The following is a 12375-nucleotide window of genomic DNA, read 5'->3' as shown; positions in this document are numbered from 1 at the left end:
ATTTCGTGCACCAACAGTTGATCTAAGTTTGTAGATGTTACTTATATAAAATTATTCATAACATTTAGCAAGGTGCTACACCACAATTACATCCACCAACAGAAGGAAAACTCATACAGCAAAAAACAAACAGAATACTATACTATACTGAAAATACATCAAAATTGTTCCAGGCCGCCCAAATTTGTAACACCCTTAATAATTTAACATAATATATCGAAATGTTTCATGATACTTTATAAAATCAGAGTTTACAAAAGGATTTACTGTTTTAAAACATACATACTAGTGTAATTTCCCAAACATGTTTAAGATGGTACAAAATTCATTTAAGAGCCATCCCTACTAATCAGCTAACAACTAGCTAAAGGATTCAAAACACCATCAACCAAAAGTATTTATGACATGTTTAAAGTTTAGACAAAATTATATTCATGCGGAAGCTTCAGTTTGCGTGTTCGGTTCTTGACAAGGTGCTTGATCATCATCCGAGAGAGATTTATTTGTACCTAGAGTCAAACACTAAAAACCGTTAGTTTCGACTTAATATATAATGTATAAACAAGTTTGACAACACGAGTGGCCCTAAAATACAAGTTTTTCCTGGGTTCCACCGTAAATTACGGTGTCACCGTAACTTACGGTGGACCTGGAATGATTATGGTTCTACCGTAACTCAGGAGGTTCTCACCGTAACAGTTTGAGCTCCACCGTAAATTACGGTGGAACCGTAATTTACGGTGGGCTCTGCACATTTACTCTTTTGCTATTTTTCAACTTTACAAGTTCGTAACTTTTTACTCGCTTATCCGATTTAACCGATTCTTCTTGCTATGAGTCCGTAATAAAACCTCGGACTTAATCATGTAAATTTTACATTGCGGAAACCGAGATACCCACAATTTGGTTCCCAAATTTCCTTATTTCCGTTATTCGACCCAATAGTATGAGTGCATAGCATCTCTTTTCATTCTTAAAACCTTTTCAACATATTTACCCAACTACCCGGGCTCACATACTTGGTGTTTTCATGCCAATTCCCTGGCTTTGCATTTCCTCTAAAACTATTACTTGATTGTTCGGAATTCAAGCATTCCGTTTCAACAATCCTTTTTCCTTTAACATCATTGTTCGACCCATATCCCGGGTTCTTATACTTAGATTCACTATCACCAAATCATTAGCATGGTGCAATTTATCATTTATCTAGATATGAGACTTTCAAGTCGCTACTTCCGTGACTATTTTAAAACATCATTTTGACCCGTTTTGCCATTTAGTGAAAACCATCACTTCAATGACTAACCCAACTAAATACCGAGTTCTTGTTTTGACCCGTTTGATAGTCGAGTGCACTTCGGCACTTAGCGACACATCAAACGCATCCTTTACTCTACATCATCAATTACATTTCAAACCAAAGTAAATAAACTTAATTTGACGAGACTAAAGTCGCGTACCTTCAAAGCGCACCTTTTCCGCGGGTATCACCTCCGGCGTGTCCACTCGACGTCCCGGATTCCTTGCCTAAAAGAGTCCAATTCATTAAAGATTAGAACTCTTTTTCATAAGCTTTAACGCATTCATTCATTACATATGTAAATCTGCGTTTTTAACAATCTTTAACATTTTAAATCCTCATTTAGGCGTTTTATCAAACACCTTGCGGGTCAGATTTTTACATGATCTAAACCAAGTTCATAACTTGAATTTATCACTCAAATTAACTTCAATTAAACATTATACACATATTTTAACATCAACAATTTCAGAGATTATCTCACAATTTCAATTTTCACTAGAACAAGAGTCTTAATCCTAGTGTTTATCAAGTTCTACCAACTTACTAATCACCCACTATAGTGATTTTGATTTCTACAACTAACATGCAAGATTTTTAACAAGAAACATCTAGGGTTTGTCCCTAGACTTCACATTACTTCCAATTTCATGTTTTACAACACATAATCAAGCTCAACCTTCGATTTCAATCTCATGTAAGAATTTGATTTGTATCAAAATAACCTAATTTGACATACCTTATGACCTTCTTGACGAGGAGATCACAATTCTATGTTCAGATTTTGATTACAACGTGATTTGAGCCTTCAATTTAGAGTTTTTGTTGATGTTAGGGTTTGGAGGTGTGGGTGTCGCCCCTCTCTGTTGTTGATCGACCAGAACCTCAATTTTGAGGTGTTTGGTTTGATTCTTACTACTTAGTAATTAGAGTTTCATATTTAACAACTTTAGTCCCTCCACTCTTATCTAGTTTATATTTTTGGCCCTTTTAACTCATTCAAATGTTACTACAAGATTTTTAACTAACTAGGTTATTTATCCTAGTTAGCTTATTCTTGTTTATTATGTATTTTATAATTCTAGTATATAGTTTTTAAATTTCGGGATGTTACAAGTCCACCCCCCTTAAAGAGGGTTTCGTCCCCGAAACCGAATTACGTACCGAATAGCGTAGGGTAGAGCCGTTGCATTTCTTCTTCGGACTCCCACGTAGTATCCGCACCCTTCCGGTGTTCCCATTTAACCTTCACTTGGTTGATCCTTTTGTTTCTCAAACTTTTCACTTTACGATCTAGGATTGCAATTGGCCTTACCGCGTAGTTAAGGCTGTTATCCACTTCAATATCGTTGTAGTGGACACGAGCAGTTTCGTCCGCTAAACATTTACGGAGATGTGACACATGGAATGTGCTGTGTACCCCGCTCAACTCCTCAGGTAGCTCAAGGCGGTATGCTACCTTTCCAACCCGTTCCACAATTTCGAATGGCCCGATAAATCTTGGGCTCAACTTTCCTCTTTTTCTAAATCGAATTATCCCTTTCCACGGTGATACTTTCAACATTACCTTATCACCCACTTGAAATTCTATTGGCCTCGTTCGTTTATCCGCATACGATTTTTGTCGATCTTGAGCTGCTTTTAAGTGTGTGCGGATCAAGTCGATCTTACAATTTGTAGCTCGGATTATATCAGTCTGAGCTAACCCCCGTGGACCAACTTCTCCCCAACAAACCGGGGTTCGGCACTTTCTACCATATAACATCTCGTATGGAGCCATTTTAATACTCGCGTGATAACTGTTGTTATATGAGAATTCGACTAAGGGTAAATGGACATCCCAACTGCCCCCAAAGTCGATAATGCAAGCGCGTAACATATCTTCCAACGTTTGGATTGTTCTCTCACTTTGCCCATCCGTTTGGGGATGGTAAGCAGTGCTAATAAACAGCTTGGTTCCCATTTGCTCTTGGAAACCACGCCAGAAATCAGACGTAAACCGGGTATCTCTATCAGACACTATGGATATCGGTACTCCGTGACGCGTCACAATCTCATTGGTGTACACTTCGGACATCTTTTCTGATGTATAAGTCTCCCGAATCGGAATGAAATGTGCACTTTTTGTCAATCGATCCACAACTACCCATATGGCGTCAAAACCACGGCTGGTTTTTGGAAGTTTAGTCAGTAGGTCCATCGTAATTTGTTCCCACTTCCAAACTGGAATGTCTAAGGGTTGCAGCTTACCGTATGGTTTTTGATGCTCTGCTTTGACTTGTAAACAAGTCAAGCACTTCTCCACGTACTTCACGATATCTCTTTTCATTCCGGGCCACCAATAATTTTGTTTTAAATCATTATACATCTTGGTCGCCCCCGGATGTATCGAATATCGAGATTTATGGGCTTCGTCAAGTAAAAGTGCTTTGGCTCCACATGTATTGGGAACCCAAATTCTCCCAAATCGAGTTTTTAATCCTTGGTTGCCGTCCTCCAAATCTTTTAACTGCCCTACTATTCTTTCCTTTTTCACATTCTCTTCTTTCATTACTTCACCTTGAGATTTTCGAATTTGGTCGAGCAATCCCGATGTCACAATTAGTTGCATCGATCGGACTCGAATAGGCGCATAATCTGTCTTTCGGCTTAACGCATCCGCTACTACATTAGCCTTCCCGGGATGGTAATGTATATCACAATCAAAATCTTTTACCGTCTCCAACCACCGCCTTTGCCTCATATTTAATTCCTTCTGATCGAAGAAATACTTTAGGCTTTTGTGGTCGGTAAAAATAGTGAACCTTACCCCGTACAGATAATGCCTCCATATTTTCAAGGCGAACACCACCGCCGCTAGCTCGAGGTCATGAGTAGGATATCTCTTTTCGTGAGTTTTCAGCTGCCTTGAGGCATAGGCTATAACCTTGCCTCGTTGCATCAGAACGCAACCAAGCCCCGAATGCGAGGCATCCGAGTAAACTATCATATCATCCGTTCCATCCGGTAATGACAATACCGGTGCTTGGGTCAATTTTTCCTTAAGCGTTTGAAACGCCTTTTCTTGGTCCTCACCCCAAATAAATTTCTCCTCCTTGCGGGTTAGTTTGGTCAGTGGCATGGCAATTTTGGAGAAGTCTTGTATGAACCTCCGATAATAACCCGCAAGCCCCAAAAAGCTTCTGACTTCCGAAGGATTTCTCGGTGGATTCCATTTCGCCACAGCTTCTATTTTCGACGGGTCTACTAATACCCCGTTTGCGTTGATGACGTGCCCAAGAAATTGCACCTCTCGCAACCAGAAGGCGCATTTTGAAAATTTTGCATACAACTTTTCCCTTCTGAGCGTCTCCAAGACTTCGTACAAATGTCTTGCGTGTTCCGCTTCGTCCTTTGAGTATATTAAAATGTCGTCAATAAAAACTATTACCGACTTATCTAACATGGACTTGCAGACCCGGTTCATGAGGTCCATGAAGGCCGCGGGCGCATTTGTTAACCCAAAGGACATCACCAGGAATTCGTAATGTCCATATCGTGTACGGAATGCCGTCTTCGGTATATCTTCCTCCTTGACTCTCAACTGGTGGTACCCCGATCTAAGGTCGATTTTGGAGAACCATTTAGCACCTTGTAATTGATCGAATAAATCGTCAATCCTTGGAAGTGGATATCGATTTTTCACCGTGAGTTTGTTCAACTCGCGGTAATCGATGCACATACGCATACTCCCATCCTTTTTCTTAACGAACAACACCGGCGCGCCCCACGGTGACACACTCGGGCGAATAAAGCCTTTGTCGAGAAGATCTTGAATTTGAGACATTAACTCTTGCAATTCGGAGGGTGCGAGCCGATACAGTGCCTTGGCCACGGGTTTCGCGCCCGGAATCAATTCGATCCCGAACTCTATCTCCCGTTTCGGTGGTACTCCCGGTAGGTCTTCCGGGAACACATCGGCGTATTCGCGCACTACAGGCATGTCTTCAATCCTTAACGATCCTTTATTTGGTTCATTCGCGTATATCATGAATGCTCTACATCCGTGCTTCATGAGCTTGTAAGCTTTTATCATCGAGCACATAACCGGTTTTCCTTCCTTCTCACCACGTATGATAATCGATTTTCCACTTGGAGATTTTAGTTTTATCTCCTTGCGGAAACACATGACTTTCGCATTATGTCGGGATAGCCAATCCATTCCGACCACTACTTGGAACTCTCCCATGGACATAGGAATTAAATCTATCGGGTATTCCTCATCATCTATGCTTATCTTACAATCTCGACATATATCACATACAAGGAAACTTTTGTTGTCACCTATTTCTACCTCTAAAGGCATAGGTAATTTTGTTAGTACAAAGGAAGGATGTCGAATAAGTCCATGTGAAATAAAGGACTTATTCGCACCCGTGTCAAATAGCACATGAGCAGGAATTGAATTTATGGCAAATATACCTGAGACCACATCGGGTTCCGTTTTCGCCTCCACTGCCGTTAGCTGGAAAGATCTAGCTTTTGCTTTTGGTGCTTCAGTGTGCGCACCCTTGTCTTCCTTCTTTCCGGACAATTCCGGACACTCGGATTTCTTGTGACCCGGCTGATAGCATTTGTAGCATACCGAAACTTTCCCCGAGCACAATACAGTCGTGTGCCCTGTCTTCCCGCATATAGGACACGGCTTGTCCTTAAACCGGCACTCACCCTTGTGCCCTTTCCCACACACTTTACAGCTTGGCGTGCTACTCTTTCCTTCTTGCTTCTTTGACGAGTCACTCACGCGTGCCTTTTTCGTGGGACTTGGATTAACCACTTGCGTCCTTCTTTCACCCCTCTCTATTTGTTTCTTCAACTCTATCTCTCTTTCCCGAGCGGCGTTGATGATTTCGGTGAGGGTTTCGTATTTTGAGGGAGTCATGAACTCCCGATACTCCGCGCTTAGCATATTATAATAATAATACACCTTCTGCTCTTCGGTCGTCACCAATTCATCACAGAACCTTAATTTGTCAAGAAAAGTTCCCGTGATTTTATCAATGGACTCGCCCTTCTGCCTAAGCTGGATAAATTCCTCTTTGATTCGATTAATAATCGCCTTGGGACTGTGATGTTTAAGGAAGGGTACCTTAAACTCATCCCATGTCATCGCTTTCGCTTCTTCACTACCGATTTCCTTTTTCTTATTATCCCACCAGTCTTTTGCTTGTCCTCTCAGTTGACCCGTGCCATACGCCACGAAGTCATTTGCGTCACAGTGGGTTCTCTCAAATACCCCCTCTATATCACTTAACCACCTTTGACACACTATCGGATCCACTTCTCCGTTGTAGAGTGGTGGTTTGCATGCCATAAATTCTTTGTACGAGCAACCCTTACGCTCTACCAATTTCTCCTTGTTTGAACTTGCATTATCCTCCAATTTCTTTATCCTTTCATCCACCACTGATAACACCGTGGTTTGGATTTTATCGATGAAACCCGACAAACTATTCTCGATTGCTTTTCCTACCTCTTCAGCAATCACTTCTCTCATTTGTTCGGTGACTCTTGGCACCGCTTCGTCATTTCCTTTATCCGTCATCTTTGAAACTGAAATGTTTACATTTAAACGTTAAACATTTCGTTTATAACATTGCTTCTTTTATTTTGGTTTAGTCAAGTTCTCAACTTGCTTTAACTGTTTAAATTTAGTGCACCTCCCGGGTTTAAGTGTGTTAACACACTTTTCCCATGCACTTTAATTTCCTTCCCATTCATATATAAGACATAATTTGTTAACATAATAAGTTAATTCTTACCGGACGATCGATCAAGCTTGAAACGAACACTTTTGTTGACAACCTTAAGCTCTGATAACCAACTTGTAACACCCTTAATAATTTAACATAATATATCGAAATGTTTCATGATACTTTATAAAATCAGAGTTTACAAAAGGATTTACTGTTTTAAAACATACATACTAGTGTAATTTCCCAAACATGTTTAAGATGGTACAAAATTCATTTAAGAGCCATCCCTACTAATCAGCTAACAACTAGCTAAAGGATTCAAAACACGATCAACCAAAAGTATTTATGACATGTTTAAAGTTTAGACAAAATTATATTCATGCGGAAGCTTCAGTTTGCGTGTTCGGTTCTTGACAAGGTGCTTGATCATCATCCGAGAGAGATTTATTTGTACCTAGAGTCAAACACTAAAAACCGTTAGTTTCGACTTAATATATAATGTATAAACAAGTTTGACAACACGAGTGGCCCTAAAATACAAGTTTTTCCTGGGTTCCACCGTAAATTACGGTGTCACCGTAACTTACGGTGGACCTGGAATGATTATGGTTCTACCGTAACTCAGGAGGTTCTCACCGTAACAGTTTGAGCTCCACCGTAAATTACGGTGGAACCGTAATTTACGGTGGGCTCTGCACATTTACTCTTTTGCTATTTTTCAACTTTACAAGTTCGTAACTTTTTACTCGCTTATCCGATTTAACCGATTCTTCTTGCTATGAGTCCGTAATAAAACCTCGGACTTAATCATGTAAATTTTACATTGCGGAAACCGAGATACCCACAATTTGGTTCCCAAATTTCCTTATTTCCGTTATTCGACCCAATAGTATGAGTGCATAGCATCTCTTTTCATTCTTAAAACCTTTTCAACATATTTACCCAACTACCCGGGCTCACATACTTGGTGTTTTCATGCCAATTCCCTGGCTTTGCATTTCCTCTAAAACTATTACTTGATTGTTCGGAATTCAAGCATTCCGTTTCAACAATCCTTTTTCCTTTAACATCATTGTTCGACCCATATCCCGGGTTCTTATACTTAGATTCACTATCACCAAATCATTAGCATGGTGCAATTTATCATTTATCTAGATATGAGACTTTCAAGTCGCTACTTCCGTGACTATTTTAAAACATCATTTTGACCCGTTTTGCCATTTAGTGAAAACCATCACTTCAATGACTAACCCAACTAAATACCGAGTTCTTGTTTTGACCCGTTTGATAGTCGAGTGCACTTCGGCACTTAGCGACACATCAAACGCATCCTTTACTCTACATCATCAATTACATTTCAAACCAAAGTAAATAAACTTAATTTGACGAGACTAAAGTCGCGTACCTTCAAAGCGCACCTTTTCCGCGGGTATCACCTCCGGCGTGTCCACTCGACGTCCCGGATTCCTTGCCTAAAAGAGTCCAATTCATTAAAGATTAGAACTCTTTTTCATAAGCTTTAACGCATTCATTCATTACATATGTAAATCTGCGTTTTTAACAATCTTTAACATTTTAAATCCTTATTTAGGCGTTTTATCAAACACCTTGCGGGTCAGATTTTTACATGATCTAAACCAAGTTCATAACTTGAATTTATCACTCAAATTAACTTCAATTAAACATTATACACATATTTTAACATCAACAATTTCAGAGATTATCTCACAATTTCAATTTTCACTAGAACAAGAGTCTTAATCCTAGTGTTTATCAAGTTCTACCAACTTACTAATCACCCACTATAGTGATTTTGATTTCTACAACTAACATGCAAGATTTTTAACAAGAAACATCTAGGGTTTGTCCCTAGACTTCACATTACTTCCAATTTCATGTTTTACAACACATAATCAAGCTCAACCTTCGATTTCAATCTCATGTAAGAATTTGATTTGTATCAAAATAACCTAATTTGACATACCTTATGACCTTCTTGACGAGGAGATCACAATTCTATGTTCAGATTTTGATTACAACGTGATTTGAGCCTTCAATTTAGAGTTTTTGTTGATGTTAGGGTTTGGAGGTGTGGGTGTCGCCCCTCTCTGTTGTTGATCGACCAGAACCTCAATTTTGAGGTGTTTGGTTTGATTTCTTACTACTTAGTAATTAGAGTTTCATATTTAACAACTTTAGTCCCTCCACTCTTATCTAGTTTATATTTTTGGCCCTTTTAACTCATTCAAATGTTACTACAAGATTTTTAACTAACTAGGTTATTTATCCTAGTTAGCTTATTCTTGTTTATTATGTATTTTATAATTCTAGTATATAGTTTTTAAATTTCGGGATGTTACAAAATTAAACTCACCTCCTTCGATCTATTTTTTACCCATAATTAACTCATGTTCTTGATCTCCTCAACTACCTTCTGCACTGACAGTTGACTTTGATTAAAAACCATCTTGTTCCTCATTCGCCAAACGCTCCAGAGGTAGATAAGGGACACCGCATAAATCGTCTTTTTTCTTTTTGCAGACCCTTGGACAATATTATGATATTCCAGCAAATCTTTGAGACTGAAAATAAATGCAGCCGGGCCTTTGCACCAATGAGTAATAACGGACCAAACTGTTTGAGCAAACTGACATGAACCGAAAATATGTTCACATGTTTATGGGAAATCGCTGCAGAAAACGTAACAGTTTGACTGTGTTTGGATGACTCTTGCGTAAAGTGCCACCTTCGTTGGGAGTCTCTCGACTAAGACTATCCACCCGACCAAACCAACTTTTTTAGGTATCCAATTATTCCAAACAAATATATGCTCGGGAACCTCCTTATTATATGTTTGTAGCCTAGACTTCAAACTCCGAATAGAAAAGTCTCCCGACGTGATCAAACCCCAAACTCATAAATCTTTTCAAGTTTCTCCCAGTAGTCATTTCCATTAATTACAAGCAGGCCTAATTGATCTGGTCCATCACAAGGAGAGCAATAGCATCACAAATTTATTGGGACAATGTAATATCATGAAACTTTGGAGGAGACCTATCAAAATTAAAGGTAAATCAAGCAAGAATATTGAAATTTTAATTTGTCAGGAAACAATTGGTCAGTCAGGAAACAATTGGTCAGCCTGGATATGGAGCTATAGATACCAAGGTGATCAACTCACCTGTTAGCAAAAGAAGACAAATTTGATCACAAGAACAATATGGCCAGAGTAAGTATTAGAAAGTAGAACAAAAAATGGGAGAAGATGGTAGCTTACCCTCTCAAACAGAAGCCATATGACAGTTGCAGAAACAAAAAATGGAAGAAGATGCAATAGCTGTATCAACTGAGTAAGTCGCTTATGGACACACACAAATCCTCTCTAACGGTTTTAACATTGAAAGTCGACTTATTTTTCCGAGTGCCAACCCCACCCATATTGACCCGTCTTCATTCTGGTGTCTCTCAGCAGCGCCAAAAGCTACATAAACTCCACCCATGCCTCCCCGGTTGTCGGATTGTTATTCCATTACCAATCCCACACAGTCACCTCCCCTATTTTTTTGTAGTTGTCCGCCACCCAAGCCCATTTGTTTGCTGGCATCCTGTACATAATTGGATAGTCATCCATAAGGCCCTTGTTCAGAAACTATACATCAACGGCATAGTCTAATTTTCAACATAATGCACAGTGCATATAATTTAATACAATATCATTTACAATCAACATAATGCACATGTGCATATAATTTAATACAACATCATTTACAGTAAGTATAATGCACATGTGCATATCGTTTAATATAATATCATTTACAAAGTATATGCATCATTTACAATCAACATAATACCTTTAGTCACAAATCGAATGAATTGCAACTCTTGATGTTCTGTATTTGTAGGTGTTGTACCAGTCGAATTAGTGTCAAAAGATAATGAACGGTCAGATACATTGATTATAAGACAACATTGTCTGATGTAAACATATATTCAAGAGTCTGAATTTCAAAGCCATGAAGGGTATGTTGACTTACAACAGTTTTAGACATAATTCTGTGACTATCAAAGGGATTGACAGCAAATGGACCACCAAAGTCGGCATCAGATGTTGTATGAGGATGATATTCAGACAATGTATAAGAGGATCATCAGATATACGAGGATCTACAGGTGATGAATCAGGAGACGCCATATGTCGCCATAAACACCGTGCCAACTCCAACACAAGATGAGTCAGACGAAGCCATATGTAGCGTAATCAGTATCCCCAGTGAATCCGCCGTAAAATGTGGATGTCGCCGCTGTGAAATTGGAGAGATCAGTCGCCGTCGTAGATCGTCGTCGTCGATTATGCAAGATCTCCAATGAAACCCTAGTTTGTAAAAGACGATAGTGAACATGGGCTGTAAATAACTGGAAATAAAAGGAGCACGTGTTTTTTTTATTCTATGTCACTTAATTACAATTTTGCCATGTGTTCACACTGGTTCTCGCGGTTCTCGCAATAAAGGGTGGTCCTAACGGATCCTCATCCTATATATATATATATACACACACACATATATATGTATACACACAAATAAATTATTTTTTAGTTCTATATATACCAATCTATTGAATTTTGGTTCACTATATACAAATATAGAATTATATTTATACATACTAACCCTTTAAAAAACTAACACTAAATCTAACAGTAAAACTCTCAACCCCTAAGCGATAGTCTTTTACCCGGACAATATGCTCATCGTCTCATTGTCTCCCACTCTCATCCTAATTCAATCGTCTCCTTCTCTCACATCGTTCATATAGTTTACTCATCGCCTCATTGGCCACAACGTTGTCATTCATGAAAATTATAATCCTGTGTAATGTGGCTGCTTTTAAGGTATAAAAGTTTGAAACTTATCATTGTCACTATCTCTTTGTGAAAATCTAAACTAAATCGCTCACTAGAGTTGTCCAACTCGTTCGCCACTCGCTCGAATAATTAATGCTCGTTCAATTTCCAGCTCGATTGTAAACGAGATGATCGGGTCGGCTCGGTTAATAAACGATCTAAGCACGAGCAAAGGTCCCTCAGTTTAGCTCGGCTCATGAACAACCCTACCTGAGGGTGTCCATAAGAACACCTTAGACACATCCAATTAGAATGGTGAGGAAAACCTTATCGAGGATGATAAGTCCATAAAGGGGAGAGGCGATTGTAATGACACAGAGAAGATTAACATGACTATTGTAATAGTTTAGGCAAATCTCATAATAGTCATAAACACAACCAAATCAGATCTGAAAACAATGGAAATCATGATTCAAACCGCAAAGAATACAAAAAAAAAA

The 12375-nt window shown here is 39.0% G+C and overlaps 2 long non-coding RNA genes across 2 annotated transcripts; both read right to left on the bottom strand.

The window, feature by feature from the left end:
• Positions 1-250: 250 nt before the first annotated feature.
• LOC110923774 lies at positions 251-2126 on the bottom strand. Its single transcript, XR_002584211.2, has 3 exons — positions 2040-2126; positions 1461-1527; positions 251-509 (listed from the first exon to the last, which is right to left on the bottom strand). It is a non-coding gene; the product is annotated as an uncharacterized LOC110923774 (long non-coding RNA).
• A 5104-nt stretch (positions 2127-7230) lies between these two features.
• LOC110925665 lies at positions 7231-9140 on the bottom strand. Its single transcript, XR_002584650.2, has 3 exons — positions 9020-9140; positions 8441-8507; positions 7231-7489 (listed from the first exon to the last, which is right to left on the bottom strand). It is a non-coding gene; the product is annotated as an uncharacterized LOC110925665 (long non-coding RNA).
• Positions 9141-12375: the final 3235 nt, after the last annotated feature.

Source organism: Helianthus annuus, chromosome 17 (assembly GCF_002127325.2).
Source record: "Helianthus annuus cultivar XRQ/B chromosome 17, HanXRQr2.0-SUNRISE, whole genome shotgun sequence".
In the NCBI taxonomy this organism is placed as follows: domain Eukaryota; kingdom Viridiplantae; phylum Streptophyta; class Magnoliopsida; order Asterales; family Asteraceae; genus Helianthus; species Helianthus annuus.
The sequence above is the reverse complement of the archived record's forward strand: the minus strand, read 5'-3'. Positions and strand labels throughout refer to the sequence as shown.